The sequence below is a fragment of the Rhinatrema bivittatum genome, chromosome 3 (assembly GCF_901001135.1).
Source record: "Rhinatrema bivittatum chromosome 3, aRhiBiv1.1, whole genome shotgun sequence".
In the NCBI taxonomy this organism is placed as follows: Eukaryota; Metazoa; Chordata; class Amphibia; order Gymnophiona; family Rhinatrematidae; genus Rhinatrema; species Rhinatrema bivittatum.
Genome location: NC_042617.1, coordinates 91,027,246 through 91,055,229, shown reverse-complemented (window position 1 = coordinate 91,055,229; position 27,984 = coordinate 91,027,246). Strand labels below are relative to the sequence as shown.

The 27,984-nt window shown below is 43.7% G+C and overlaps 1 protein-coding gene across 6 annotated transcripts in view; it reads left to right on the top strand.

Moving 5' to 3' along the window:
• CCDC88A (coiled-coil domain containing 88A) overlaps positions 1-27,984 on the top strand; it is a 503,234-nt gene that overhangs the window by 112,653 nt on the left and 362,597 nt on the right. The gene's annotated exons all lie outside the window — the stretch shown is intronic.

Genomic DNA, 27,984 nt, shown 5'->3' with positions numbered 1-27,984 from the left:
GCTTCTCTCAGTTGAACAATTACTCTACTTCACTCCATGGGTTTCCTCATCAATTGTCAAAAGTCCCATCTCACTCGCTTCAATTCATAGGAGCAGAATTGAACACTATATTTTCAAAAGCTTTTCTACCCGAGGATCGGGCAGATACACTTTCCTTATTGGCGAACTCGTTATACTCAAAGAAACAAGCAACAGCTCATCAGTTTCTAACTTTACTGGGCCACATGGCCTCAACAGTTCATGCCACTCCCATGGCAAGACTAGCCATGAGAATAACCCAATGGACTTTAAAGTCACAATGGATCCAAGCCATTCAACCACTGTCTTCTCCAATTCAAGTAACCCACCAGCTACGTTCATCTCTCCTTTGGTGGGCGAACAAGGGCAACCTGCGCAAGGACCTGCCCTTCCAACAACCAGTCCCACAGATAACATTAACTACAGATGCATCCACCTTAGGTTGGGGAGCTCACATAGACAATCTCCAAACCCAGCGTACTTGGACAAAACTTGAAGCAACATTTCAAATCAATTTCCTGGAACTTCGAGCTATACGTTATGCTCTGCATGTGTTCAAGGACTGCCTTTCACACAAGACTGTTCTGATTCAAACAGACAACACAGTAGCCATGTGGTACCTGAACAAACAGGGAGGTACGGGCTCGTATCTTCTTAGTTAAGAAGCCGCACAGATTTGGGACTGGGCCCTGACACATTCAATGTTTCTACGAGCAACTTATCTAGCGGGCATCCACAATGTAGGTGCAGATCGCCTCAGTCGTCAGTTCCAACCACACAAGTGGCCCCTGGATCCCTTAGTAGTGACCAGGATATTTCAACATTGGGGGCAACCAACAATAGATCTTTGCATCACGCCTGAATCACAAAGTGGACAAGTTCTGCGTTCTGCAAAGGACGCCTTTGCTCGCCCTTGGAACTCAGGCCTTCTATACGCGTATCCTCCGATACCGCTCATAACCAAAACTCCAGTGAAGCTACAACAGGACAAGGGGTCTATGATACTCATAGTCCCGTATTGGCCTCAAGTATGGATTCCCATACTCCTAGACCTCTTGATCAGACAGGAAATCCTGTCAACTCTGTTTCTTTTGATCCAAACAGACCGGGTAAAGCAGTGGGTAAACATATTCTCTCCAACTGGATAGCAGATTGCATACAGTTTTGCTATGAAAAAGCAGGCCTTCCTCTCCAAGGGCGAGTAAAGGCGCATTCAGTAAGAGCAATGTCAACCTCAGTAGCACACTATCGCTCAGAGCCAATTCTTGACATATATAAAGCAGCAACATGGAGTTCTCTTCACACCTTTGCAGCTCATTACTGTTTGGACAAAGAAGGACGACAAGATTCAGCCTATGGAAAATCTGTCTTAAAGAACTTATTTCCAGTTTAATCCCAACTCCTTCTACATCCAACCTGCTGTGATCTTCGGCTGCCTTATTTTCGCCAACAATACTTCAGTGTTGCTTCACTACAAAATGACTCAGCCTCTAGCTTGCTAATCAACCATATGTGAGGACTAGCATCCTGTTTGTCCTGGGATAAAGCAAAATTGCTTACCTTGTAATAGGTGTTATCCCAGGACAGCAGGATGTAGTCCTCACGAAACCCACCCGCCACCCCGCGGAGTTGGGTCCGATACGTTTTATTATTTTATTTTTTGCTAAAGTTTATTGCTACATACGAGACTGTTTTTTTGAAAATGTTTTATTTGATTTTAGCGGCAAGATAGTCTCTGAACAAGTTATTTTAAATATATACAATTTACCGTGGGTATGTTCGTTGTGATTTTGATGTTCCGGATGAACACGCTTTTTGTCAATCCGGTTGGTTATTTACAGTGTAGTTTAATCTTTTTAAATTAATCCGCCTATATTTCAGGAATTTAATGCTGACATGCAACAGAGATCCACTATGATATAGTATTCAGTTAAATTGAGTCCTTTGTATACATTACAGTTACTATGCAATTCCTTGGCAGGATTCCAGGATCAAACTCATTTAAAAGAACCAACACATTAGGTGGCGTTCATACCCAATGCCGCACTGCATAAGCACTTGCTGCAGCAGACCGTTGTGTGCATTAACAGGTACATTAACCTTTTTTGGAGTGAAATCATTATTTAAAGGATACATATTTGAGCACATGGGAGTTATTTGGAATAAGTACAACATTTTGTTTAATTTGGGTAATCGGTAGCCAGCACTTTTAATATTTTATTTTTATTTATTTTTATATTTATTACATCCCCTTTTTTAATTTATCATTTTTTAATTCACCATTTTTTAATTTATCATTTCTTAATTTTATATTTTTTTCTTCTCTTTGATTCATCATTTCTTTAGCTGTGCTTTGCTTTGAATGAATCCATTAGTTTTTAATAGAGTGTATTTTTGTAATATTAGTATTTAATGTCACCCTATCTGAGGTGGAGTAATATACATTTTTTAATTTAATTTTTTTAACTCATTCAGAATAAGACTGGAACATTTTAAAAGTGGATACGGCAATTTTATTACATTATCTGTGGGCATGTGACTAGCCCTAATGTGCAGTAAGCTTTGCAATTTATCTTTTCTTTTTTTTAGTACTAACTTCTGTTTGGTTGGACCACACTCCCATAGTTTCTAATCATATGTTCTATACCTACACCAATTTATCCTTTCTGTTTCCACACCATAACTAATATTGAGAGTCAACTTTGGACACTATGGGCTAGATTTTAAAAGCCCTGTGCGCCGGCGTGACTATTTTGCATAGGCCACCGGCGCGTGCAAAGCCCCGGGACACGCGTAAGTGCCGGGGGATGCCGAGGCGGCGTGGGCAAGTTACGCCTGCTTGAAGCAGGCGTAACTTGCACAACAAAAGGTAGGGGGGGATTTAGGTAGGGCTGGGGGGTGGGGAAGGGAGGGGAAGGTGGAGGGACGCGGAAGGAAAGTTCCATCCGAGGCCGCTCCGATTTCGGAGTGGCCTTGGAGGGAACGGATGCAGGCTGCTCGGCGCGAGCAGGCTGCCGATTTTGCGCAGCCTTGCGCGTGCCGACCCTGGATTTTATAAGATACACGCGGCTACGCGCGTATCTTATAAAATTCGGCGTACGTTTGTTGGCGCCGGTTGCGCCAACAAAAGTACACATGCGTGTACTGTTTTAAGATCTACCTCTATATGTATGCACCCTATTATTGGTCTTCTTCTGTTTTCCCATATACTATTCTGCTTTCTGTATACCATTATGTTTGTCACACATCACAGGGCCCTCATTTCTGAGATTGTACATGTTTTATGTTGATTTATGTTATTTTTATGAGTCCTTGTATGTGTTTTTAATTGTAATATTTGTTTCTTGTTGCCCCTGAGGCAGCTCTCGATTATAGAGCGAAACTCGGCCAGAATAGGGCTGATTTCAAATAAAGGGGATTTTTATACACCGATCTCCATTTATTCTCTGCTATACAGCCAACTGGATTGGCTTCCAATTTGTTTTCTGGGACTATTCTCAATATACATTATGCATTATAGGTTCTGGAGCAATAATAAAATCAATAATGTGACCAGCACGATGTGTTGCTTCAGAAATCAGCTGACTTCTAATACTAAAAGTAGATGCTTAAAATTTATTGTGATGTCAGATGCATCATCATCATCATCATCATCATCAAAATGAATGTTAAAATCTCCCAACACTATCTGTTCTTCATATTGAACATGTAAGGCTCATAGCTCATCTGACAGCTCATTAAAAACTACTGATATGTATTGTGGAGGAATATAAAATAAATCGTGCAACTTCCTAGTTTCATCAGCACTCTTTCACAACCATTGATACATTTAAATATCTTTACTAATCCCATTTCTTTCTTAAATATCACTAAAACACCCCCCCACGTTCTATCTGCCTGATGTAAAACTTGTGTAATGTCTGCACTTATTTTCTAATTGAACATGCATTAATAAAGGCTACTTTTAGCTGATTATATTTTTTTAATGGGCAGATTTACCCACATAGAATATGCAAGGCAACCTTGTAAACTGGTCTTGAGAGAGAGCCGTAATGGCTATTATCAATAACCACTGGAATTGCAGTGCCTACAAATTCCATCATCATATAAAAATTAAAAAAAAAAAAAAAAAAAAAACCCACACACCTACCATCATTTTCCACTCATGAACCCATGAAGGGGCACAAACAGGGGCAGTTCTTATGTTCTTAAGCATTCCCCAAGCCATGCCTCCTGCATGCTTTCCTGTTTTTTTAACCTGGCTGTTTTCTCCTCCTCCTCTTTTGGACATCTAGCTGAATTGGAATATGCATCCTTTAGGCAATAGCACAATCAACCTGCCTTTGCAGCTGTCTTTTGACTCATGTGTTTTCTATAAAACACACTTGTTACATTGATGTCACTTATGACCAGCTTTGCTTTATTGGAAACCACCAAGGTAATACAAACACAGAGGGCAAATATTCAAATAGGTTCTCTGATATTCAATAATATTGACCACACAGAGAACCAAATATATCATCACACCAAACACTTAAATATCAACATGCAAAAATGTTTATTAAGAATACATCCTATCTAGACAATCAATACTATGTAGCCATTCAAACTCATTCACTCATTAAAACAAAATCAGTACATCAATCAGTGGACCTATCGTTTGCAATTTTAAATTCTTAAGCAACTTGTAAAAACAAAAAGTGTACAGGTCTCATATGTGCAATAAAAAAGTTTACCAAGGACACAGAGGATGACATAGGCAGTCTATTTCTTATGAATAATAGCCTTTATTTCTTATTTCTTATCTCTTATGCGCATAAGGAAGTCAGCTCATAAACCTAAGGAAAAAAAAAACAAAAAACTTGTGCAGAGAATACTGGCAGGCTGATGTCAGTGTAGGGGTATATATATACTGGTGAAGTCAGCTTTGCTCCGTCTCCATCTGCTGGTAGAGTTGCATAACCCATTGGTTGTGGATCCACCTATCCTCCTTAAAGAAAAGAAAACTATCAGATATGTAGTAATTTCTCCGTAGCCTTAGACTTTAATGTGAATGACCAGAAAAATTAAATCCCAACAAAATTTGGAGAGAAGAAATATAGAAAATTGGTTATGTTCTGAAAGATTTTACTTGATTCTTTTTGGATGTTTCAAGGACATTGCTGCATTAAATGCACAGATGTTATCAAATTTTCTTTTAGTAATAAAAATGCACAGAAAAATTCCTTCTTATTGGAATGAGAGAATGTACTTTGTCAAAACAATTAATTTCAAGTTCCTTTGGCAGTATTAAGGAGAGACTGAATGAATTCACTGAAGAATTGCCTTATCCAGCAGCAGCATAATTCATTTCAGTTGTACTGCCATAGGGAAGCTATGAAAAAACTGCTGCTATCCCACAGAAATCTATTTCAGACCTGTGATGGCAGGCCAATATTGTGTCTGTCAGAGGCAGTGGAAGACCAATGATTTAAAAGACAATACTCTACTAATGTGGCTAGAGCATCATAAATCCTTTTTACAATACACAAGGGATTTGATTTGAAATTAACAGTTGAGCCCATTAAATTTTGTGTGACACAACTTGGGGACATGCTCCCAGCTGTTGCACTGTATGACAGGCATCTGAATTCTGTTGGCAGAGCACAAGCACATACAAACTGAGCAAATCTAAGTACTGTGTATGACCATTTTCTCTGAAAGTTAGATGTGGAACTTGTAAGATACTCCTTGCTCTATTAATTTTTACAAAATTGTGAGGAAAATAAGCTTCCCCTCCCCCCCCCCCCAAATTAATTGCACTTTGTGGCTAAATGTTTATTGTGTTGCAGAGAAATTTAATTTATTTATTTGTAGTTTTTATATACCGACATTTGTTTAGTAACATCACATCGGTTCACAATCAACAATACTTCGCAACAGAGCTAAAAATAAACATAACAATTAGCGCCCGTGCTTTACAAATGATATTTTAACTTTAGGGAATAAGGAAAGGAACAGAACAGAAGGTTTAGAGCAAAGGAACTATAATTATCCCACTCTTATTGTTTAAAAAAAAAAAAAATGATAAAGTGAAACACAAAGCAGGCTGAATTGCCATCTGAGTTCACTTTGTTAAAGTTAAATAAGGAAATAATTGAGTTTGAGTAGGTTACCCCTTTTTAAATGTTAAGTGGGAGAGGCTGCCTACATAAATGTATGTAATACTTTTCAATTCTACATGTAGCTTATACTTACAGATCAACAGAGACAGTTTAATTTTGGTCAAATATTCATGGAAAATTTCCAAGTCTGTGGGTGAGTCAAGTGAAATAAATTTAGAGATTATTGTTAAAAAAGATTGCAAATTAATATGCCTTTTGGCAGCAAAGAAAGCTTTAATTACAAAACAAAGTTGAAATTAATGTAATTTTTATACCAGACAACTTTATAGTCAAACTACCATGTTTTATTTCATAGCTTCAAATTGTAATACCGTAATTTAAAAAAAAGAAAGGGAGAAAAGGTGGTTTTCCAAGTGATAAACAGGATAATTAGCCACACAAGCCCATTGGCAGAGCACTTCTACAGCTGTATAGAAAAAAATAGGCTTTTCTGAGCATGTGCAGAACTCTTCTACATGACCACCACCATGAGGCTGTCTCGGTTTTTCTTTTTGTCTGCAGAGAATGTCTGACATGTTTCCCCTGCTAACAGTGATCTTTTTTTCTGCTCTGTTTGCACCTGTTTTTTTAATTTACTAGCTTCTAGTTAGGTTTCTTAGGCACTTATTCTTACTTTTCAGAATCTGCTGCCAGCCCTCAAGTGAATTTTCTCCTTACTTTGGTGCGGCCCTGGTTGGCCTTTTTCTCACCATGGATTTTAATTTCATTCTGGCTATTTTTCTTACCATAGCTGAGTACTCTAGCGACATTGAACACTGCCCACGCTGGAACTTCGAGATTTTCCCCACAAATTATCACAAGGTCTACATGTGGTGTTTGCTGCTAGGACATGATGTTTTTGCATATAACATCTGCTCATATGTCACCCAGGCCCATTGTCTATAAACTGTGCGTGTGCATACAGGCCGTGAAACAAATACACACAGGAAAATATAGCATGCACAAGAAAATAGTGGTGTTTCAAAGAATACTCCGGACAAATTTGTACTCTGTGTTGAATACGAAAACCTTTTTGTGCTTGCAGCCCACAGAATATTAGAGGGAACAATGCCCACGACCATCAAGTTTTGGCAATCAAGGCTTCAGGACATTCCTTTTCAATTTGTGCATTCTGTTCAGCTGGGGTAAGCACCCTAGAAGAAAAGACCACCAATTGACCTTCTTGCAGCAATTTGTATCAAAGCCCATTTTTACTAGCATCACTAATGGCAGGCTTGGTGACATCATAGTATTTCAACACAAGCCTACTAGACAACTCAGATCTTTCTCTAAAAATCTCTTAGACATACCCACAGTTAAATTGGCCAGACTTGAATTAACTAGAAAACTGGCTTTTTCGGTAGCAGGCCCCATTTTATGGAACTCATTACCTGATTCTCTCTGTCTCATACCTTCAGTACAACAATTTAAGAAAATGTTAAAAACCTATTTGTTTCAGAAAGCTTACAACACTCTGATTAACCCTCAAACATAAATTAATATTCACTAAAGTACTCTCATATCCTCATTACATTTCTCTCATTAATTACTCTACAAATTTAATAATTATGATGGCACTATGTTTGGTATGTCTTTGTTTGGATGAATTATTACTTATTTTATTTTGTTTTTAGTTAATTATATTTTATAGCTTTAAACATAGATTATTTATGTTTTTTGTTAACTGTTTTGATTAATTTCCAAATTGTAAATAAATAAATAAATAACTAAAACCCCACCGGTGCATCTACAACCAAGCACTTTATTTCCTGCACTGCTTAGTCATGCTTTGGAAACCAGTGCCAAACAGCATTCATATCCAGAAGTCTTCTTAAGGGCTCATATACTTCTGATATATGTAGCATGAATTTTCCTAGGTAAGTCACAAACTCAGAGAAGTGCTTGTTGCGTCCGTCGGACTCAGATGGCTTCGTCCCACATGCCTCACCTCAATATTTGCTTTTTCCACCAGCCTCGGGAAGATGCTTGCCACATTCTCCGGCGTCCCCGGAACAGCTATGGCAAGGCATTCCGCCATGATTCACCTGAGGGCCTCCTAGGGTGCGTGCGCGCTACCCATGTCTTTATTCCAGTGTTGGCGCGAACCTCGGGGATGTCCCCCCCTCGAGTGATGTCACACCTTCTGGGTATTTAGCCTACTCATTTGCTGGCTGACTTTGAGTTAGCAAAGATTGGACTTGTCCGGTCTAAACTGCTCTGCCGCTTCTCGCTGCTGCTGGAAGCTCTCTACCCTCCGGGGTTCTACTAACTTGGGTACCCGCTCCTCGGGGGCCCTATGCTTCTTTCCATGTGCCTATCCAGTATCCAGGTACTCGCTCCTCGAGGGCCTGAGTTGTCTACCTTGGTGCTTGCTACCAATACTTCTACCTGCTGGGAATGCCACCATTACAGCTACAAGAGTGTGAGTAATCTAACATCTACCAGTCTGTCTCACCTACAGCTCCTCATTGGAAATCTGCATCGGAGCCCCCTACATCACCATTGTGGGACGGGTTTCCTCAGCCGAGGACCCAAGACTGCTGCTGCAGGAATCTTGCAGGTTCGCAAGACAGCCATTCTTCCCACACCTCCCCATTGCGGTGTTTCAATCTCACTCCAACAGGGAGCATCTGTAACCTAGCACAAGTCTCCTGACAACCCTACTTCCGGCTCCTACACTGCAGATCATCCAGAGAAAGTATACTACAGCACTCAGCACTCAACCAGCACCGAACAACCCACAAACAGCCAACCTCCTCCCCTAACATCAGACTCGCATGCTCACCTGTACAGATACCAACCAGCATTCTTCAGACAGCAACGACTGCATTCGCCCAGCATTCCTCCTGACTGCATTCGCCCAGCATTCCTCCTGACTGCATTCGCCCAGCATTCCTCCTGACTGCATTCGCCCAGCATTCCTCCTGACTGCATTCGCCCAGCATTCCTCCTGACTGCATTCGCCCAGCATTCCTCCTGACTGCATTCGCCCAGCATTCCTCCTGACTGCATTCGCCCAGCATTCCTCCTGACTGCATCAGCCCAGCATTCGTCCGACTGCATCAGCCCAGCATTCGTCCGACTGCATCAGCCCAGCATTCGTCCGACTGCATCAGCCCAGCATTCCTCAGACTACTACGACTGCATTCCCTCAGCAAACCTCTGAACGACCTCTTCAGTCACTCAGACCTCAAACACCCCCACCTTCTCACATCTAACATGGGAATCTTCACCATCCCCATCATCCACAACTACAACTTGAGAGCACCCAAGCCCCCCACTCCTCCCCATCATAACCGTCAGCAGAGACTTAGGCCTATCCTGCTGACACCGATCACACAATTTCTTGGGCTGACTCTCTTCTCTCTCACACTTTTTAACGCACAATCCATCTCGAAGAAGAGTCACATACTCAATGACTTACTATCCGACACAAAACCTGACATCTGTGCCATCACAGAAACTTGGTTAAAACTCACCGACACTGCTCTAATAAATCAGCTTCCCATCCAGGCATACGATATCCTCTCCATACCCAGGCCCAAAAAAAGAGGAGGTGGACTCCTCCTCGCAGCCAAAAAAACTCTAGGTCTGACATTGCAGACTTCTAATACCCTATCAAACATCGAATTTGCGCTCTTCAACTCTAAACACCTGACGATCGGCCTAATTTATGCCCCACCTGGAGCACTTGAAACAGACCCTTCATCAATCATAGAACTCACAGCAAAACACCTAAACTCCGGAAAACCTGCCATCCTCTTAGGAGATTTTAACTTGCACGTAGATGTCCAACCTCACTCCACCAACTGTAAAACGCTTCTCGCCTCTCTCAGCAATATGGGCTTCAGACAGATTGTGACGGAACCAACCCACAAAGCTGGTCATACGTTGGACCTCATCTTCATAAATGAGTCGCAACACATACCATCCCAACTTGCCTCCCAGTACCGTGGTCAGACCATTGTATCATATCTTCGGTATTAGATATAAAAAAACTCCCTACGACAGCCACACAACCAATAACTATATCTGTCTGGAAACAGTGCTCAGGAGACCATCTAAGCGAACACCTCGCCAAGGAACTAGTGCACCTAGACCTCTCCAACGCCAACTCTGCAACTTTATCATGGATCAACATCACCAAAAAGGTTGCAGATCAAATATGCCCCATGACGACCAAATATATCAACCCTAACAAAGACAACAGGAAACCCTGGTTCACCCAGGAACTGAAAAAACGTAAACAAGAACTGAGATGCAAGGAACAAAATTGGCGAAAAAACCCATCTTCAACCACCCGCCTCACCTACAAAACGTGCCTCAACTCATACACAAACGACATTAACAAAACCAAAAGAGAATTCTTCTCCAAAAAAATCCACCACCTCCTTTTTGATTCAAGGGCACTGTTCTCATATGTTTCAACTCTTACTAAACCCCCTGCGCCTTCCATTCCAGACGAGCAAGCTCTCAACAAAGCGAATGAACTAGCTGACTTCTTCGATAACAAAATCACAGCTCTCCTAGCCCCTCTCAAAGGAGCAGCTACTCTTCCAAACCACGTTCAACAATCATCACAATCAACCAGCCAACTATCTTTGCACGCAACAGATCAACAAACCTCGCACTCTACCGTCCAGCAATCTTCACCTTCACACATGCAACAAACATCGCACCCAACCACTTTACAACTTAACACAACTCCAATAAAGCTCGACAAGTTTGAGCCTACATCCACACTAGAAATAGAGAATATCCTCAAGAAGATAAAACCATCCTCTCACCCTGCAGACCATATTCCATCAAACACCCTGAGTCTGATCACCAACACTATAACCAAACCTGTCACAGACATCATTAACTGCTCTCTCATCCAAGGCCATGTACCTAACCAACTCAAGTTAGCCATGCTCAAACCGCTTCTGAAAAAACCCAACCTTCCCACCTCAGACCCAGCTAACTTCAGACCCATAGCAAACCTCCCCATGTTAGCCAAAACTATGGAGAAAGTTGTTAACAAACAACTCACAGAATTTCTTGAAGAAAACAACATCCTCACCCCAAACCAATTTGGTTTTCGCAAGACGAGGAATACCGAATCATTAGCCACTCTATCAGACACTATTATCTTTAACCTAGAAAAAGGCCATCCTTGCCTCCTCGCTCTCCTGGATCTCTCATCAGTGTTCGATACTGTTAACCACCAGTGCCTCCTACAACGACTAACGGACATTGGCATTACAGGAGCAGCATTCAACTGGTTCAAATCATTTTTGGAAAACAGATCATACAAGGTCAAGATAAACAACAATGAGTCCCACGCCATCGAATCCAAAAGGGGAGTACCGCAAGGATCATCCCTCTCCCCGACTCTCTTCAATATATATCTTCTCCCACTCTGTCAATTACTCACCAACCTCAAGCTAATTCATTTTCTATATGCAGATGATATACAAATCCTCATCCCTATAGAAGACTCACTACACAAAGCTATGTCACACTGGAATAAATGTCTCTCAGCTATCAACAACCTCCTCACCAGCCTCAACCTAGTCTTAAACACAAAAAAAACTGAAATCCTCATTATAGCGCCGGAAAACTATGTCCCACCCACAACTCTTAATACTAGCCAAAGCCTGGATACCTTTTCACAACAAGTAAAAGACCTAGGAGTCATCATAGACAGCGGATTCAGCCTCAACAAATTCGTCAACAACACTACAAAAGAATGTTTCTTTAAACTTCAAACCTTAAAGAAACTAAAACCACTCCTGCTATACAGAGACTTCCGCATGGTACTACAGGCCATCATACTCCCAAAACTGGACTACTGCAACTCCCTCCTTCTAGGCCTACCAGCATGCACCACAAAACCACTTCAGATGGTCCTTAATGCCTCAGCAAGAATCCTCTCAAATGCCAAAAAAAGAGATCATATTACACCAATCCTTCTTCATCTCCACTGGCTACCAATTAAATTCAGGATCCAATTCAAATCCTTAATGATGATACATAAAGCCTTGTACAACATCGCGCCTCTCAAGCTAACATTCCAAATTCAACTACACACATCCATGAAACCGACCAGAAGCGCTTATCAGAACAGACTAATCACCCAACCAGCTAAATCCGCGCTGAGAAAACGCGCCCTATCCACAGCGGGCCCTTCACTCTGGAACTCACTTCCCACAGACCTTCGCCTTGAACCATGCCACTCCACATTTAAAAAGAAACTTAAGACTTGGTTATTTAAACAAGCATTCCCGCAGAGTTAAGAGCAGGTAGAAAGTCAGTCACATATCATCCGTTTACCCCAGCATATTTCACATAACTTGTTATCTTATTTACTGTTATTTTTCATGGATGTTTACTGTTAGTTACTTATTTATTTCTATTTATTTCTATTTTATTTATGTATTTATTGTTATTATCTATTTATTATTACTTCTTAATTGTTAACATTATTATATATATTTCCCTGTTATTTGGATTAACCATGTTCATTGTAAGCCTCTAACTTGAAGCGATATTTACTGTTCATTGTAAACCGGGGTGATATGTATATTATACAGGAACCTCCGGTATATAAATCCTTTAAATAAATAAATAAATAAATAAAAATCTGCTCACTACTGCCATCTCTGGTGAACTCTACAAACTGTACAATAAAAACTATCTCTGTTTGTGCATCTGAGTCTAGCCCGGTACTGCAGTTCCCCATGGGGCTCCTCCCCGTGGGAGTGGCCATCACTGCAGCACCTAAGAATCCACCAAACACCAAAACCTTAACATTGCTGCACAGATTTTACATCTGCAGGCTGTGGCATATCCTGTGTGGCACTAACCTTATCCAGGTCTGCTTTCAGACTGGGTCAGACCAAGGGTACCTCAAGTCCAGCATCCTGTTTCCAACAGTGGCCAATCCAGGCTACAAGTACCTGGCAAGTACCCAAACACTAAGGGGCAGATTTTCAAAGCCCTACATGTGCCAGGCCTATTTTCCAAAGGCTCGGCGGCACGCGTAAAGCCCCGGGATGCTCGTATGTCCTGGGGCTTTTCTGAATGGATGGGCAGGGGGTGGGACGGGGGCGTGGCCAATGACTCCGGCACAGCGGCCGGGGGATCGCTTCCGGCACAGTACTCAGCTGGCGCGTGCAAGTTACTCCAGAGCTTCGAAAACAAAGGTAAGGGGGGGGGGGTTCGGGCTGGGGGCAGGACAGGTAGGGGAAGGGAGGGGAAGATTGGGGGGGGGGGAAGGAAAATTCCCTCCGAGGCTGCTCCGATTTTGGAGCGACCTTGGAGGGAACGGGGAAAGCCAGCTGGTCTAGTGTGCACCCGCTTGCGCGCGCCGACCCTCGATTTTATAACATGCGCGCACATGTTATAAAATTGGGCGTACATTTGTGCGCTGCACGCGTACGTTTTAAAATCTGCCCCTAAAGTAGATCCCATGCTATTGATGCCAGTAATAGCAGTGGCTATTCTCTAAGTCAGCTTGATTAATAGACGTTAATGGACTTCTCCAAGAACTTATCCAAATCTTTTTTAAACCCAGCTACACTAACTGCACTAACCATTTGCTGCCTCATGGTTTCATTTGCTGCCTCATCAACTTCCACAACTCAGTCACAGCTGCCCTTGTAAATAACACCACGAGATGTTAATCCAATTCAGTATTTCTCTACGCCACTAGTTCGATGTTAATCTACTTCTGTATTTCCCTTTCTCTCCCAGTTCGATCTCACTTGTTATTTGTAACTGCAATTTCCTTGCACTTGTTTTTAGTTTTAATGTATTTGCACCCCTGTTTAACTGTAAACCAGCATGTTGTGTTTGTATCATGCATGCCGGTATATAAAAACCTTAAATAAATAAATAAAATAAATATCCTCTGGCAACAAATTCCAGAGCTTAATTGTGCATTGAGCAAAATAATTTTCTCTGATTCGTTTTAAATGTGCTAATTGCTAACTTCATGGAGAGCCCCCTAGTCCTTCTATTATCTGAAAGAGTAAATAACGGATTCACATGTACCCGTTCTAGACCTCTCATGATTTTAAAGACCTCTATCATATCCCCCCTCAGCTGTCTTTTCTCCAAGTTGAACAGTCCTACCTTTTTAGCCTTTCCTCTTAGGGGAGCTGTTCCATCCCCTTTATCATTTTGGTCGCCCTTCTCTGTTCCTTCTCCATTGCAACTATATCTTTTTATGAGATGTGGTGACCAGAATTGTACACAGTACTGAAGGTGCAGTCTCACCATGGAGCGATAAAGAGGCATTATGACATTTTCTGTTTTATTCACCTTTCCCTTCCTAATAATTCCTAACATTCTGTTTTGCTTTTTTGACTGCCGCAGCACACTGAGCTAACTATTTCAATGTATTATCCACTATGATGCCTAGATCTCTTTACTGGGTGGTAGTTCCTAACATTGTGTAACGGTAGCATGAGTTATTTTTCCCTATATGCAATAGCTTGCACTTGTCCACATTAAATTTCATCTGCCATTTGGATGCCCAATCTTCCAGTCTTGCAAGGTCCTACTGCAATTTATCACAATCTGCTTGTGATTTAACTACTCTGAATAATTTTGTATCATCTGTAAATTTGATTACCTCATTCGTTATTTTCCTTTCCATTCATTCCCTATGAGGACAAGATGTGTCCATGGAAGTGGACTTCCTTCACCTTGAATTGCAATTTTTTCCCACTAAGCTTTAGCTTCAGCTGCTTGCATCATTCCATTCGGGCCAAGAGCTTTTCATCATAGTCACACACTGCTTCCTCATCAGAGTCACTGCAAACCACAATGAAGATGTCTTCTGCTACTGACTCCATACCACATAGCCCTGCTAATTGTTTGTGCTGCATTTATTTATTTGTTCAAGCGCTTATAGTCCACTCCCTACAGTCAACAGACTGTTTGGTGCAGATTACATCAATCAAAAAATCCAACACATTTCAGTTTACAATTGCATACTGATACATCTCTAATGCTATCGAGTCTCCAAATGGTAGCCATCTTTTTCTGTCCTCAGGATGACCAGAAATTTGTCATGAGACTACTTTTCTCATCTAACTTATGTTGCAGGAATGCATTCTGTGCATCAACAAGCATAAATACATGAGCCTTAGGCAGCTTGTGTAAAACATTTTTAAGCATTGGCATGATGTAGTAAGATCTTCTATGTGCTAGGTTTAGAAACTTTGGGTCAATACAAATTCTCAGCTTCTCAGGCTTCCTTATTACTACTATGTTGCTTAATGAGTCACTCATTTAAGTCACTGATGCATCAGTTTCATGCCTGTCTAGCTGTTCTTTTTCCTCTGGCTTTATGGCTGCTGGTGTATTGCATGGAGAACATTGGATTCGTGAAATATTGGGATTGATCTCAGACTTCTCCTGTAATAGATTGCTCTGGTCCATGAAACATGTCATACACATTGATCAGTTATATCTAGACAAGTCTGTTGCATTGCTGATCTGTATGGTTTAGCTTGGCAGGAATGGTGAACTGGATTAGACCAGGGCACTTGCATGTCAAACCAGACAACAATTGTTTCTGATTGGCTTTCACTATCTCAGACACATGCTCATGAGAACATCCTGATATGCTGCACTGCATATGAAAAAGTCCCAAAGACGTTATGAGCTCTCTTGAATTTGGTGCTGTTTGGTTGTATTTGAATTTGGTGCTGTTTGGTTGTATCTGAAAGGGAAGATGAGGTGCCAGCCTCATCTTCCCTTTCAGAGAATGATATTGCATGTCACCCCAGAGTCCAGCTGACAGGATTGTAGTATATTTAATCTGAGATTCACAAACCATTTGTATCATTTTGTTTGCATAATGCCTGATCTTTTCTTTGAGAAGATCACTAAATTGTCTGATTATGATCTTTCCTAACTTACTTGCTGTGTTTTGCCTTTTACTTGATAAACACACAGAAGAATACTTGCATGCTTTTCCACATGTTGGACATTTGTTCTGTATCTCACTTATGTACATTGCTCAATACCTACATGCGGCAGATTTTGGTTTCAGTTGGTTGATCCTGCTGTCGCTTATTGCGGTAACCATCTTAATTTTGCTGATGCTTATCTGTTGCGTTAACACTGTCAGCCTGCTGATCTTGTTCCATAGTTCTCATTCGCAAGTCTTTAAGTTCCGCAGTGCAGTATATTTCAATAGGTGTATTCAAATTTGTCTCCTCTCAGAATATGGAAATGTGCACTCGTTGACTGTACCAAGGACTAGTTTATCCTGAATCAGTTTGCCTTTCAGTGGGCCATATGTATATGTCACTGCTTTCTCTGTCAAATGTGTGATAAAGTTGTTAATGGATTTGTCCGGCCCTTGTTTGCAGCAGTCAAATGTTTCTCTCATATATAATAACTTGGTCAGCTTTCAAAGCTAAACATTTAAATGGATAAATTTGAGTTAGATGGCTAACTTGTTAATTTGAATATTGACCTCCACATTTTTTTGCAGGCCTGAAATAGATTTCCAGTGCGTCAAGGATGGCTTTTGTAACCTTTCTTCTTCCTCTGTACAACTAAAATTGTGCTTATTGACATGGCAGTATTCAGTAGCCATCATCCTTCTCAATTTAGCTGCCTGCTCTTTGGCTCACTTGTCTTTTAAGCCTTTGGCTAGAAAATGGTCTTCAAATCCCTGCCCTAAAATTTTCCCAGTTGCTACTTAAGTCACCACTAACCTTCATGCTTTCAGGGGGACAGAATGATGTTAGCAGCTGCCATAAATCAGAAAGGCTCTCGTGCTTCAGCATCCATAAAGTGTGCACATGCAATCCTACGTAAATCAATATCCCTGCAGACTTTGCCTTCTGCATTCTGGAAATTCTCTGCTTCAGATGTGAGGAAGCAATGCAGATTCAAACACTCATGACACCATGTTTCATATGTAGAAATAACTGAAACCTGCTAGTGAACAGTAAGATTAAACTGTCGGCCACAATGTGACATCAATCTCAAGTTAACATCAGTAACAGAAGGTTTTCCTGTTGCAGGTCAAATCTGAACCCAGGCATTTTTCCCTTTAAGTCTATTAGTAGAGATTTCTGGTGAAGTCAAAATACTTTTTTTTTTGCAGATAAGAGGGTTGGAATTAGCCATGTAATTTGGGGATCGTACTCCGGTCCTCTACGTGGCAGAGCTCCTCCAAGTACACAGAGCAGAGCTTCATGTGCCTGCTTGCCTATATAACCACGTAGTTCCCAATCTGCTTCAGTCTTGTTTTCTCCATGCTGCATGGTGCACACGGAGTCTCCTCCTCTTTTACTAATCTTTTTTTTTTTTTTTTCTCTTTCAGATATGTGGACTTGAAGGACCTACTCTCCCCTCTCTAAACCCCCGTGCTCTGCAGGGGCAGAGGGAGGGGGAATGCCGCAGGAACCCCGGGCCGGCCCATGATTCCCCGGAGGCAGGCCAAGTGCTTTGGTGAATGGGGAGGCCGGAATAGGAGGCGCGCTGGGCTCAGGTGAAGGCCTGTGCCCCTCACCCGTGACACTCACCTTCCCCCCCCCGGGCCCCTCACTAGGCTACCCGGCGGTGAGGACTGGGAGGCTCTCTCTAGTAGCCTCCCAGCAACATGGATAGCTTTGATTCAGTGGCCAGTGTGTCTCGGCACGGATGCGGGTGCCACCGAAGTGTCGAAGGAGCTTCACCGGGGCCGGCCGCGTTGACACCGTGCCAAGGCTGGCGCACCAACGCCAGGGTCGGCGCATCCATGCAGGCGAAGCCAAGGTTGGGCATGCTGGAGTGGGCATCGATGCCGAAGAAGCCTGATAGAAGTAATGAGGCCCGAGGGGATAAGGCAGCTATCTGGCCGACCCCACCTCCTTGGTGGTTGCTTGAACCCTCTCTTCTCCCCCCCCTCCCCGAGGCCACCTCCACTGTTCGGTAGAACAAGGGAATAAGGCTCCATTCTTCAAGTCAACAAAGGGTCAGATGGCAAGAAGGGGAGTCTGTGCCAGATGCTTTGACACCGGAGCCCCAAAAAGGGGATGCATTGGTGCCAGAACATCCAGGATGAGGCACTTTGATGCCAGAGTATTGAGATGGGTGCATCGACACCAGAGCACCAAATTGGGTGCTAGAGCACTGAGATGGGTGTACAACGTCAAACCCTGAGAGGAGACCAGGGATAATTCTGGTTTATCACCAGTGCAGAGGAAACTGGCACTCCAAAGGGGGCGCAAGCATCGACGCCGGCATATCAAGACATTGATATTGACCGATGTTATTAATATTAACCCCACAGAGCACCAATGCCTATCCTAGGACTGATTCCCTGGCCGACACTGAGGTGTCGGGCCATCCTAGGCTGAATATGCTCGACCTCGTCTGGTCTCGGAAGCCAAACAGGGGGCCAGTTATTACTTGGATGGGCGACCACCAGGGAACACTAGGTGCTGTAGGCGCCAACATATCGAACTCCTTTGAGGGGCTATCCCCAGCCCAGGGCTAGAGGACACCCATTATGGGATAACCCAAACCGAAACAGCACCAGTTGCAGCAAAGGCTGGGAGAAAGATGACAGGGTGTACTTCTGACTTCAGGGAAGTCTTGAACCTGGGGATTTAGTTGGAGCCTCCGGAGACAAGAGTACCGCGAACTGCAGCCTTAGAGCATGTGGAGAAATCGGGGGTGCTGCCCTTGCAACGTCCAGATGGTCCAGGTTCTTGCCCGCGACCTCGGAAAGCTGGAAAAGGAGAGGTGCCCCTCAGGTAATGCTGGTCAAAGGCTGTTAGCCATGCACCCCACGAGAGGGGGTGGTAAGCGTTGGAAGGCTACACAACATACTCTCCAGCTGGGAATGCTGAGGGCGAATACAGCATGGCATGAGTGCTTCTAGTCTTGAAGCCAGATCAGTACAGCTGCCCGGATAACGGTGCCCCAGAGCGACAGCAGGACATGGAGCCCACGCCATCTTTGGGGCACTAGACACACAGGCCATAAAACACCAAGAGCCATTATGGCCAGACGGATAATCCCAGAAGATAAGTTCCAGCAGGTGGCAGCACAGGGCCGCAGCCGACAAGGCGGGGTTCACCCCAATAGGGACCCGCAGAGTACACATAAGGTTAGTGTCAGCGGTAGCCTGGGGCCTCAAGCCTCCGGATACCCCAACAGTATTGCACGGGTGGAGCCAGGGGGGGGGGGGGTTCTTATCCCGCACTCCTTGCCTCAGAAAATAGGAGACTGGCGGCAGTAGAACAGACCCCAAACCCTGACTAGTGATAAAGCAGGGGTGAGGGTATGGCCAGGCCTTCAAAGATCCACACTCCTGCAATCGAGCTGGCGGTCACAGTGGGCAGCACGTCCAGGTCGCTGGCATGGAGTTGTGAATGAAACACCCAAGACCCAGTAGGAGTTCAAGGTTCCCGAGCCATTTCGACGGGCATAGGAAGGAGGAGGATTGGTTGCCCTAAATCCATCAAATTTCGCGGATAACCCAACACCCAATGGAAACCAATAATCGGTGTAGACTTGTGCCCAATATTCAACCACAGGACTTGCTCACAGGGCCCCTACGATCAGATCAAGAGGCATTATATATACTATGTAATACAGGAAATCCTCCTCCGCAGTAGCAAGGTACGAGTTGTGCCGAGCCGGCCTTGGGGCAACACAGCCTTTGGATCACACACGGGGACAGGCGTGGATCACAATCAGCAGGCAGCTCGCATGAGGTGTTCATGCCCACGAAGGAGCCCAGGTCAATGGAGAAAACAGATGGGGGGTACTGTGCCTATACTGCCTGCCATAAAGGGCAATGCCGCCAAGATCGCGGAGAGGCGATCACAATGAAGATTGTACCCTCCCAACAGTGGGCGGGAATACCCCCTCGGCAGTTCATCCAGAGGGGTGCTACATAAGCGAGGAAAGGAGGTCTGGCTCACAGGCGAGCCATCAGGAAGAGGAGAGTACTAGGAGGTACACGGAAGGGGAGCCTCCGATATTTCAACACGGCTACCTTCACATCGCAAGTAATGTAAGGGTACACTGTACCAACATCACCCTCTGAGGGTTGGGATGATCTCGACAACCAAGTTACACCTACCCTGCTGGCCTGTCGATCCAAATTCGGCTGTCATGGAATAGGTTGTTTCCCAGTCTGATGTGCCTTCTTCCTCAGCACATAGCATGGAAGCTGTGAAGGAGATGCTAATGTTCCTAAAATGACCACCACGGCTCCAGGACGTCTGGGTTCCCCCAGGGCAAGGTCTGATAGAAAGGTCTGTCAGTTTAAGTAGGCCGGGTATCCAATGGGGGAGAGGGGGGGGGGGGTGGTTGCAGAAAAACATGAAGCCGATCTCTGTCTGCCCTCCGGAACGTCCATGGGAGTAATTTCAGTCATATCAGACGGGGCAAGTACCGGCATCTGTCAGTATACGTGTCAGCATGTCCCTGCAGGGCTGCTCGGGTGCTTCCACCTGTTGATTCCCAGATTCATGAAGGACGTGTTCGAGCAATGTCCACCGATTCAAACACCACTGATGCAGGGGGGGTTCCAACTCACTCCTGGAACAATGGATGCTACAATCCTTATGTCCATGGTCAGCAGCCATAGTGGACATCTCTCCTGCATGGCGCTACTTAGTCACCTTTACACTACCAAGGAGAGTCAGTGGATCACAAGTGTGAGTTCATGGTCTACCAGCATACAGTAACATTGGTAACGCCACCCTTCCTTCCTCCCAGAGTGGTATCAGAGTATCTCATCAACCAGATAATCAACCTTCTCCGAAGCTACATAAATCCGTGGAAGAGAAGCGGCGACCTACATTGGAGGGTGGGCGAGCCTTACCTTAATACAAGGAATGAAGCCCAGCTGCATGTCCTAACCCGTATGCTCCTGGATCACCAAATTCCTGAGAAAAACATATCTTGGATTATTACTGCAACTTGTTCTTTGCTAAAACAAGAGGGTAGAAACTTACCTAATCCACCAGAGTTTACGAAGCCAAAGCAATGATACTACCCATCGCTTAAACGAACATATATGGTGCCGCCACATGGTCATCACTGTATACCCTTATCTCTCACTGCTGCCTTAACTAGCAGATATGGATGCGACAATGGACCGGACCATTCTTGGACAGGAACACTAGGGGAGACTGTCTGCAAGGTGTGACAGCTTGAGCGCACTCTCTAATAAGAACTGGGTTGGCTTACCATCATTTCTTGGGACCAGGGCGTGCCCAGCCTGTTAGCTGGGGACTCCCCAGATTACATGGCTAATTCCAACCTGCTTATCTGTGGAAAAGAGCAAGTTTGCTTACCGTAGATAGAGTGAATTAGCCATGCTTTTCCCGCCCACCTCCCCGGACAGTCTCTGGACTGTGCAGATGCAGGCTAGAGTAACAGACTGAAGCAGACTGGGAGTCACGTGGTCATATAGGCAAGCAGGCACACTGAGCTCAGTTCTGTGTGCTTGGAGGAGCTCCACCACCTAGTGAATGATATCCAGATTACATGGCTAATTCACCCTGCTATCCACGGAAAACACAGTTTACGGTAAGCAAACTTGCTTTTCCTAAGGGGTGAACGGCCTGGCTACTGCAGGGAATGGAGAGCCACTTTACTACTACAGTTATCTTGGGGACCTTGGCCTTCGTAAGGCAAATCCCTGCACATATAAGTCCTGTAAATGATTTTCTGTCTATTTGAACTTGATGGCTTTTCAGTATCAGATTTTGTCACAAGTGTGTGAGATTCAGAACAGGCAATGTTTATAGCAAGCAGTTTGACCAGAGAAAGTTGCAGAAGGCATGCTGGTATAATCCAGGAAACAGACAAGCTGCTGACATGGATAAAGCAAAATCTTGTCAGCATTTTAGTAGTTCATATTCTGGGACATCTGACCATCTCAGAAAACTGGTCAAGCAGAGAGTGACTTGATCTAAGAGAATGGGAGCTCAAGACTGAGATCTTTAAGTTCATTTGTACTCTGTGGATCACCCCAGTCGTGGATCCAGTGGTGTTAAAAATGCTGCTTCCCTACTGTCTGTCGGTATAAACTTAGACAAGATAGTTTCTCTTTGCACCCTAGCTTTAAGCTGTAACTAATATATTTTTTTCTTGCATCTACTGTGAAAACTATTTTTCAGAACAGACAATAAAATTGGTAGCTATTTTTTGCACCCTAGGGCATGCATATTTCTGAAGTAATAAAATGAAATGTGTATTGGGATCTGTTTTTTGTGAAAGGAATATATAAATCCAAATTATTATGATCTTTTTAAAATAATTGCAGCCTAACACGTTTAACTTTGCAGTGTTATGCATGCTTAGGATCAAAGTGTCTTTGTGAAAATGTCAGCTAGATAAAGCTGATGTTTTAAACTATATTTTTTGTTAGATAAGGACTATATGAGTCGCACAGAGAGATGAAAAGAAGTGATTACTATGCCATCACTTGACTGGATTCATAGACTTCTTAATATAATCTGTCTTGAACATCACATGATTTTTTTTTATGACAATCATAAGACTTTCCTCTACTATTTATAGACTTTGTGTTTGAATGTTTCTTCATATAATTTGACTTTCTGATATCAGTTAATGGACAGAGTAGAAGCAAAAACAAGAAGTCTTCTGTTAATTTGACAGAATGGTGTTTCTTTATCCTGTATTCTGTCTAACAAACTGTGGCTGACCTGGGTTTGAGAAGAGCTGCTGTGTCCCAAGTCTGCCCCTGCTACTGGGCCTCAAATTAGAAGAGAGTCTTGGGGATTGAAGGAGGGAGTCGGCCCTTAGTTTGAGCTTACGTCATGGTGGAGGTATGCTCAGTGGTCTTCCTGTGACCAATTCCAAATGCTGGTGACTTCAAGAGAGTGACAACCTTTCCAAAAATAGAATACTGAGGATCATACTTATTGTAATGAAGCTGATAATGTATTATGAGGGTAATTTTAAAATTGGCCACTTGTGTCAAGTTTGCGAATAGGTTTTAACCTGTGGACTTTTCACTAATTTTCAAAATGAAACTATGAACATACTTTCATTTTGAGAATTACCTAAGGAAAGTACTCGTAGACATTTACACTTGCTAATATATGTGGGCTCATATTCTGACAAAAATTACATACATAAGTTTGAAAATTCAAAAGTATGCACAGAGTTCTAAACCCCAACCCACCCCAATCCCAAGGAACATCTTCCCCCTACAGTGGGTAAAAATACTCATGTATTTTTGGTATGTTTGTGCCATGCAAATAAAAATAGTAATGCATCAACTGGACTCTTTATTATCCGCATATTATAAAAATACTAAAAATTCCTTTGTAGGACAATAATGTGATTTCCGGGATAAATTATTGATATCTGCAGCATAGGTCCTTCATGAGCTTGTCAGATATCCTAGAATCTGATACCCCTACATACATATGTTTGCTTTGTTAAAGTTTTAACCTTTCTGAAGCTCAGCTTTTCTAATTTTCATTTTTGGATTTGTCTTTGCTCCCCTTTTTTGGGTTGTTTTTGACTTTTGGCGATTGTCTTTCCCTTTTCTGGTGATACATCTCTATATGAGACATGCCTAATGGGACACTTAAGTCCATTGGGCATCTGTATACCAGAGAAGCTCAGTGATTCACTGTGGTGGCTCTCACATTCCAGTGTGGCCAAGGGCATGCCCTTCCAAATTCAACACTTGACTGTTGCAATCACAGATGTGTCCAACTTGGGCTGGGATGGCCACACCTAGGTACCCTTCTCCCTCTAGGAAAAAAGGCTTCACATAACTTTCTGGAGCTATGCTTGGAAGGTTTTCTGAAAGCATGTGACCAATTAAATAGACCTAGTCCAGGCAGAGAGTCAGATAGCAAGGAGGAGCAAGATTTCTCCTCCTGTCTTGGGATGCAGTCAGGTTGCGGGGGTGGGGGGGGGGGCAGTCCTTTTTTATGGAATGATCTTAAGAGCACTTATCTGGCAGGCAAGGAAAACATTTTAGCAGGTAGGCTGAGTCGCCAGTTAGACCCTCGTGAGTGGTCTGCGAATCAGAGTACAGTGAACAGCATCTTTGTTTTTCTGGTGGGGAACCCCTGAGTTGGACATGTTAACAATTCAGAACAAGAAGGTACCTGCATCCTCCTTCAGGAGATCAGAAAGACTGGAATAAGATATCTTTTCATTGCATTGAGAATGGGGCCTTGTGTTTAAATATCTACCGATACATTTAGTGGCAAAAACCATAATAAAACTCAGAAGAAATTAGGGGACTCTGATTCTTATAGCTTCCTCTTGGCCAAGATGGATTTGGTTTCCAATCCTTCAGAATAGCAGGAAACCTTTTTTTTACTCTTAATATTGCAAAACAAAAAGATAACAATTGCCATGCTGGGTCAGACAAGGTCCATCGAGCCCAGCAATCCTGTATCTGACAGGAGCCAATCCAGGTCAAAAATACCTGGCAGATCCCACAAAGCAAATCTAATTCCTTTTACTCACTCCCGGGGATAGCAATAGCTTTCTTTAGTCTAATTGGCTAATAGGGCTGGATTAAGCCACTGAATGCCCATAGACAATTGGGGGGAGGAGGAATTATCCTCCCCCCCCCTCTTTGAGGAGAGGGAGAGTACAATCCCTCCAGCCAAAATTCTCTTTTGGGCACCCCCTCAACTTTCAGTCACGGCACTGGCTTCAATGGCAGCAGTATAGCGAATGAAGAAAAATCAGCATGGGGGTCTTCCAAAGTTCTTTCTTGCTGACTAATCCCGCTCCCTCCTCCAACATGGGCTTCTTGTTATCAGGGAAACACATAGAAGGGGTGGGGTGCCACGGAGTCCATCAGTGCAAAAAGACTTTGGAAAGTCCTGGTGTTGATTTTTCTTCATCTGTACTGCTGTCATCGGAGCTGACAATGCAAGAGAAGAGAAGTGGTAGTGCGGCACCACACTTAGGGTTTAGGCATAGACAGCAAGGGCAATGCTCCAGTGCCTACAAATATTTGGTACCGGAGGCAATTGCCTGTGTTGCCTATGCCTAAATCTGGGCCTAATAGTGTGTTATGTACTTTTTTCCTAGGAACTCGTCCAAACCTCTTTTAAACCTTGCTATGCTAGTCGACTTGATGACATTTTCTGGCAACAGATTCCACAGCTTGATAGTGTGCTGAGTAAAAAACTATTTTCTATGATTTGTTTTGAATCTGCTGGTTGTTAGTTTCATGGAGTATCCCCTTGTTTTGGTATTTGAAAGGGTAACCATCCTTTATTTACTGTTCCGACCCACTCATAATTTTATAGACTTCTATCATGTGCGCTCTCTCTCATCTTTTCCAAGCTGAAGAGCCCTAGCTTGCATAGCCTCTCATCATAGGTGAGATAATCCATCACCTTCATCTCCAAACAAGATTGACTTGTAGAACATCATAACGTATGCAATCAATAGTAAAACAAAACAATACATTTCGTAGCATGTAGACAGATGGACTCAGGACCAATGGGTATTGCATCTCTACCAGCAGATAGAGATGGAGCAAACTGAAGTCACAGTATATATATACTCCTGCAGTGACATCAGCCTGCCAGTATTTTCCGTCTCCAGCAGATGGTGGACGTGCATTTCTCTAGTGAGGATTGCTACAGATCTTAGAAGGAGAAATAAAATGGAAAATTACTCTCCCCGCTCTCCTGTGGTGATACCAAATGGTCCCTCCCCAGTTGAGAAATCCTTAGGTGACTTCCATGGTCCCTCAGATGAGTGCCTTGGTCGGATAGCTGGTTTTTCAGCCAGCGTGGACTTTGCTGTTTGTACAGCTGAAAGGCAGTGGGTGCAGGAAGCTGAGTGTGGCGGTGACAGCATATGCCCTCTCCCCTCTCAGCTGGAGACAGTTTCTATGCTCAGCCAGGAAGAGCTGAGCTTGTGATAAGAAAAAAACCCCCCAAAAAAACAGAGGCAGAGAAGGAGCGTTTTGTGTAGGGCTTCCTCTTTCCCCAGTCTCTGTGCTCAGCATGTCGTTCTGACATTTGTCCCACCCCTAGGGAGGTCGGGGACGTGGGCAGCCTGACGGACTGAACAGCATCTATCGGCTAGGCCCCGCTCTGAGGCTTTCTCACTGTGCCATGTGGTAGGCCATGGCAGTGTTTTCTCATGCTTTTGCCTGCGCGTTTGGCTGCCCTCTACAGGAAATCTGTTCGGTTGGTGCGGCTGACTGTGCATACAGGTTGTGTATCCAGTTTTTTGGATGCTTGCGTCAGGTTGGGTGTCCAGGTTATAATGGTGTCCAGGTTGGATGCGCTTTTACCTGTGAGCTCAGAAATGAAGGAGAATGGCGCCTATACCTAAGAAACCTAAGCGCTTTACTGTGTGCACTGCCTGTCATATTTGGGCATCTAACTTGTGCCAGCGCTGTCTGGAGGCTCAGGGGGAATTAACCTTCTCTGATTTTACTACGCCTGGTTCTTGCCAGCCTGAGGCAGCTCTGGGTAAAGATGTGTCAGGAGGGACATCTGATATTGGAACCCCCTTAACTGGTTCGTCAACGGTGGAAGGAAGCTCGGTAGGCACAGCACAGGTGCCTCCTGGTTTTGCCATGGATCCTTCTGCCTTTTCGTGGGTAGAATTATTTCAAGGATTGCAATCTTTTCTTCAGGTGCAGTCCTCAGCCCAGCCCAATCCTGTCAGGGCAGAGCCGCAGCCTGGTACTAGGCGCCGAAGTACGCCTAGATCAGCAGTAGGCCTTTCCGATAAAGATCTGGATGGCACGGATGACAAGGCCGATCTGGACGCCTTGGAGGATGGGGAAATTCCTCCGGGACTAGAACTGTATAGGACAATGTTGTGGTTCTTTCATAGAATGAGCTGCCAGCTTTGCTTTCCCAGACTTTGAAGATGCTGGGAGTACCTGGGGCTGATGCCAATTCTGAGCCAAAGAGAAATCCCATTTTGTTTTCCTTGTGTAAAGCCTTTTGTTTTTTCTCAGTGATGGAAGCCATTCAAGAATTGATTGATCTTGATTGGGGCGCCCCGGACACTATTTTCAAAGGGGGTTGAGTTTTGGAAGGCCTGTACTCTTTGGATCCAGTGTTGAGAGAGTGTCTGCATTTTACGAAAGTGGATGCACTGGTCTGTGTGGTCTCCAAGCAGAAGACTATCCCTGTGGAGGGAGGAGCGGCTTTGAAAGTTGTACACAATAGAAGGATGGAATCCATCCTTAAACAAGCATTTGAAGCAGTGGCAATGACTTTGCAGATAGCTTCTTGTTGTTCCCTGGTGGCTTGCTCTTGTTTACTTCTCTCTCAGGATGTCGATGCCTCTGGACTGAAGTCCAGGACAGTTATGGAGCCAGCAGCCGCCTTTTTGGTGGATGCAGGCTGCGATCTTGTCCGCACTTTGGCCAGAGGGGTGGCTTTGGTAATAGCAGCTAGGCATCAGCTATGGCTCAGGAATTGGTTGGCTGATACAATTTCAAAGTCTAATCTTATTAAATTGTCTTTTAAATGATGAGCTGGAAAAAATGACCAATAACTGGGGTGAGGCACAGGTCCCTCAGATACCAGAGGATAAGAAGCAGATGCCACGTTCCTTCGGCATGAGAGGTTGTGGTAGGGGTTTCAGATGCTTTTGATCCTACAGAGGAGCAGCTTCCAGAGGACTTGGCCTTTGAGTAGGTCTCAATCCTTTCATTCCAGACAGCCCAGAAGGGGCATAGGCTCAGATAGTAGTATCCCTTGAGCCTCTCAATGAAGGTGGGCCGACCCACCCTCATGATTAGGAGATAGAGGGTCACCTCTCTTTTTTTTTTTCATCTGAGGTGGGTCAAGATCCCGTCAGCCAGTGGGTTCTGGAG